We start from the raw sequence: 5784 nt of genomic DNA, 5'->3' as shown, positions 1-5784 counted from the left end.
TTTTCAAAAGATTTGCTGAAGTCAAGATATACTACATCTACAGCTTTCCCTCTGTCTATCAGGCAGGTGACCCGATTAAAAAATGAGATCAAATTAGTTTGGCAGGATTTGTTCTTGACAAACCCATGTTGGCTTCTAGTTATTACTGTATTGTTTTCTAGGAGCTTGCACAATGACTGCTTTATGATTTTGCCTGGGATTGATGTCAGGCTGACTGGCCTGTAGTTCCCATGTTGCTCTTTTTTGCCCTTTTTGAACATAGGTGACAGAGTTGATAGTATGCCAACTAGTAGTGTTTCCAGAGAGACGAAGTTGCTCAATGAGTCACCAAGCAAAGAGACAATATTGATAGAAGAAAAGTTATATTGTATCAAGTTTTCAGCAGGTTTATACATACAGCTTTGTCCTTATCCAGTTCAATGGTCATACACAGCAATATCAACAGAGTTCAGTCCATAAATCAGTTCAGTAGTCAATGTCTTTGTAAATTCATCCAGCAGCACTTCTTCTTCTCCTCTGGTCCACGTCACGTCACCAGCAGCACACCACTATGACCACCTCCATAGGGGGGTTGTAGGGGAGTAGGTTGTGAATGCTGGTACTGCTGGCTTTATTTCAGCTTCAGCCAATCCTTTGTTTCTCTTACAGCTGTTACAAGTTTCACCACATGTATCTTGTATCTCCACAGCTGTATAAATCATTATTTTACAGGCTTTCTTTACATATATCCTTACAATTACTTACAGTATTTCAGGCTCTTTACAACTAGTATTACAAAACTGTATTAACAATTCCCATCAGGTTTATATCAGACATTAGCCCTGATCCAATCCTCTGGCACCTCCCCCATTTCCCATGATTTCAAGAAAATAATAGATAGCGGTTCTGAGAGTTCTTCAGCCAGTTCCTTCAGAACTCTCAGATGCAGTTCATCCAGCCCTGGACATCTGAACTTGTTCAAGGTGATCTTGTCCTCCCCATTTGCACTTCCGATTTGTTTGGAAGGTCATTGTCTTATGGGGAAAGACTGAACTAAAATAGGAATTGATTATCTCTGCCTTTTCTTTGTACTCTGTTATCATTTTCCATCTCCATTGTGGAGCTGTGTCTTTTGTTTGTCTTTTGCTACTCACATATCTGAAGACTGCTTTTTTATTGCTTTTAGTGTCTCTAGCTAACCTCAGCTCATTCTCAGCTTTTGCCCTCTTAATGCCATCCCTGCATTTCCTTGCTACTTGTCTGTACTCAACTTTGGCCTGGCCTTCTTTCCACTTCTTGTACATGTCTTTTTTTGTTTTTAGGTCCTCCCTGAGCTTTGTGTGAAGTCACGCTCGCCTTTTTTGCTGCCTCCCACCTTTTTCTTTCTTTTTGGAATTGTTTGTAGTTGTGCTTTTCTTCTTCTAGAAGCTCCCACCCTTCTTGGACTCGTTTTCCTGTTAGGATCCCCTGCCAGGGGACCTTTCTTATCCTTGTTCTGAAATTATTAAAACTGGATTTTAAAAAATCCAGCAGAAGTGTGTGGCTACACTCTAATTTCATTTCCTTTGAAATCAGGAATTCTAGAAGGACATGGTCATTCACGTCTAGAGTTCCCCTTACAGCCACTTCCCCCACCAAGTCATTTCTGTTGGTCAGAAACAAGTCAAGGATAGCAAGTCCTCTAGTTTATTTCTCCACTTTCTATAGGAGAAAATTATCAGCCACACAAGCCAGGAATTTCTTGGAAGGGCCATACTTGGCAAAATTTCCTTCCCAACATATATCTATAATTGAAATCTCCCATCACTATTATATTGTGTCTCTTTGAAAACACTGCAATTTGTTTTTCAAAAGTTTCATCTGCTTCCCCTCTTTGATTGGGTGGGTGGTAGTAGACTCCAACTACCAAGCTCCTTTTGTTTTTTGCCCCAACAAAATTGATCCAGATGTTCTCCATGGGACATCCCTCTCATTGACACCACCTTCATAGCCAGTCATTCACCCAGAGAATCTTCCTTTCTCTTTTGATTCCTCCTCCAAGTAGAATGGAAGAAAAAAACTATCTGGACCCCAAAGTCCTTGAGTTTCCTTCCCAGAGCTTCAAAGTCAGACGTGATTTCTCGGTAGCTCCTCTTGGCTGTGTCATTTGTTCCCACATGGACAAGAAGAAAGGGATATGTATCTGTAGGTTTTATGAGTGCTGGCAAGCCTTCCATCACATCCCTTATCCTTCCTCCAGGGAGACAGCATACCTGGTGAGTACATGGATCCTTCCGGCATATTTCGATCTCAATTCCACATACAGTAGTAGGGAGTCCCCTACTACAACTACTTCTGCTTCAGCCCTACTCATGTCCTCCTGTGGGGTCTCCTCTGCGTGCTGTCTGACAGACTCTTCTTCAAGTAGCTGAAAGTGTTATTTTTTTACATCCACTGGGAAAGAGTATCTTCTCCTTCTTTTGCTCCTAACTGTGATTCTTTTCTGTGGTGGTTCCTCCACTATGTTTGTGGCCAGTACAGCATTTAGGGAGAGGTGTTCGTGACAGCCTCCACTGCGATGTTGTCATTTTCTTCCATCAGCAGTGCCCCTCTGGCAGCTGCTGCTGCTCAAGAGTTCTATCAGTGTAGGCTTCATCTTCCCTTATAGCCTTGAGTGTGGATACTTGCTGCTCTGGGTCTCTGACTTTTTTAACAGTGCCACCAGTTTACACTTGTTACATGTATACAGCATTTTGCACTCAGGAACAAAGACAAGCATAGCACAGACTTGGCAGGTAACCACAACTGAATTGTCTCTACCCTTCATAATCCCTTCTAGATGTTAATGAAAAATACTTAATGGGTCAGTTAGAATGACCGTAGTGAGGTTAGGGAAAGGGAACATACACCAAATAAAGATAGAAATAAATAAGAATCTGTGGTCTAGGTAAAGAGAGGCGTGGGAGATGTAAACAGGGGTGGGACTTCACATTATCAGTTTAGGTGTACCGGATAGGCTGTACATCTTGGAGTACCTACCAATGGGGAAACAAGGAAGAGATCATGCAGCTGGGAATAGGGAATAAATATCATGCTACCTGTATTGATGGGTGTGCCCACCCAGTTAGGATACCCACTTTTGCAAAAGTGCTTTTTAATAAAGGAGAGCTGCTTGTATTTGTGGTTGTCTGTTTACTGCATTAAGTAACAAGGGTGTGAGCATTTTTCACATTCAGAAATGGGTAGTTCCAGTGGTGACGAGGGTGACAGCTACTGGGCAACAGCAGTAGCTGTAGGTAACACTGGCAAGGAGGCAAGAGCAGTGACACTCAAGCTACTTTTTTTAGTATTGCACAGAAGGTGACAATTGTAAACCCCTGCTGAATTTTCCTGACCATGAAAACCCTATGAGACAGTCCAAAATGAAACAAGAAATAGTGCTGAAAGATGAGACTCCCAGGTTGGAAAGAACTCAGTCAGCTACTGGGGAAGAGCAAACGACAAGTACAAATAAAGCTGTCACTAATGATGTGACTAGATTAGAGCCAAGATGGTACAGAAACCTACGCTGCACAATGCTGCAACCAGACTACTGGCTGGAGCAAGTTACAAGGATAATATAACTCCCTTGGTACCACAACTTCATTGGCTACCAGTCTATTTCCAGGCCCAATTACAAATGCTGGTTATGACCTATAAAGCCCTATACAGCTTTCATCCGGACACTGGTTCCCAACTTTGGATAACCCAAGTGTTCTTGGATTGCAATTCCCAGAAAATGCAGCCAATAGCTGGTGGTGAAGTCTTCTAGGATCTGGCAGTCCAACAACACTTGGGTTACCCAAGTTTGGGAACTACTGGCTTGGACGTTTGTTCTCTCGCGGTGTGATCACAGGAAGAACAATAAAAGTGAGTGAGGTAACCAAATCACTTTAATCCACCAGTGGAGGTATATCCAGCACAAAGACTGAGATGGATACTAACAGGCTGTTTTCACACAGCTGTTATACTTTCTTTGGATAGAAAGGCAGAGGATATCAACTAATTCTACCAATCAGCAAGTTACAGATATCCCTCTTTCATGAATCAACAAACTACATTTAATGAGTTAGCCAGTAAGGCTGGCATGCTTTTGGTGGTCTTCCCACCAGTAGGCAAGAAATAAAGGAAGGGTTTGCACAATAAACCATGCAAGCCCTTGAGCAAGGGCATCTTAACTAAGCTCAGCTCAACTATCTTGCAAACAAGGCAAGACTGAACCAGTCTTAGACAAGTCTGAAACCATACTTGTTGAGTGAGTGGTTATACAGCAAGGACAATGAATTACAGAGAAATATCAGTTGTAAACAAGCATTAAATATTAAAATTTCCCCAACGGTACCCACGTTTGGGACACACTGGTCTAGGTTATTTAAAGTACCACATACCCTCCTAGGGAAAAAATTAATTTTCAGTGCTTCTGTTTCTATGCATTTCCATTACTGATTTTCCTCTGCATTCCATTCCATTTTATTGACCTTCTAGAATGTAACCTTTACTTAGTTAACCATGTCAGCTTCTTGCTGTTAATGTGCAGAGTTCTGATTGAAGAAAAAAAAACACATGCTCTTCTTCTACAAAGACATGTGTACAGTATTAATAAATAATATATACAAAGCAGCAGTCCTTCAGCATGGCAGCGATATAGAGACAAAGTGCATAGAGGATAGCAGTATAGAGGAAAGAGAAGAAGATACACTTACATTCACATTGTTCACTTATATACACTTGAGGTGATGCTTCTGTCCATGTGTTGCATCATACACATATGTTGCATCATCTTCTTCATAGTCACAGTGACTCAGCACTTGCACAGGTGATCATCATGAGAGCTCATTAATATTACAGTCTGGACCTGTTCAGGCCTATAGAATTCTCAATACTCTGACAGATCGTGTCCTATTGGGGCTACTCAACACAGATCTTTTTAAATGGACAAGCTTCCCACATGGTCTAAACCAGTCAGACCCTTATCTTTCAGGAAGTGACCTGCGATAAAAGCTATGTCAATACTCTGTTTTCTGACTTCTCTTTCTGAAGGTCCCTCTGCCAGCTGGAAGAAATTACTTTGTCTTTTTTCATTATGTAAGCCGCCTTGGGTTCTTTTTAAGGAGAAGGGCAGGATAGAAATATTTTAAATAAATTAATAAATTGTCAAACTCGCTCATTGCCTGATTATTCTGCCTCCCAACCCCACCCTACCGTAAGGTGTGCTCAAAGTACACCAACATCCTCCTCTTCTCTCTCCTCCCTCTGTCTGCACGATCCTTGAGGGAGGGTTTTTGCTTGGTCCCAAGGCCATTGCAGCCCCATTTGGTGAGCACACCTGAGAGGTTTTGATATTGTGATAATTAGAATTGATTAACAAATAGATGTGTGGTAAAGGTCAAGCCCAGCAGGTGCAATTAATGAGGAAAAAGTGGAGTCATGCTGTGTAGACAGGTGATGCAAGAAGCTGATTTAATGTAATTTGCCATTAGCTGTTGTGAGTACAAGTTTCGATGGATATATGTCCAATTTGGTTCAGTTTGAGACCCTGTACTGTACTAACTCAACTGCTCCAGCAGCTCATTTACTCAGATGCAGGGATGCTGCCTGCTTGTCTATGTATATTTGTAAATAGACTTTGATGCTGGAAACTATGTTGTCTGAGTCTTTAGAACTCTCCAATTTCCTCGACATCTTCCTCCAGGTGCAAGCCTTTTTCCTCGCAGCCCCGGCCTCCCACCACTTTTTATCGAGGGGTCGTGTCGACAAGCGTAGCGCTTTTAAAGGGCAGCAGGGAGC

Source organism: Pogona vitticeps, chromosome 5, assembly GCF_051106095.1.
Source record: "Pogona vitticeps strain Pit_001003342236 chromosome 5, PviZW2.1, whole genome shotgun sequence".
Classification (NCBI taxonomy): Eukaryota; Metazoa; Chordata; class Lepidosauria; order Squamata; family Agamidae; genus Pogona; species Pogona vitticeps.
The sequence above is the reverse complement of the archived record's forward strand: the minus strand, read 5'-3'. Positions refer to the sequence as shown.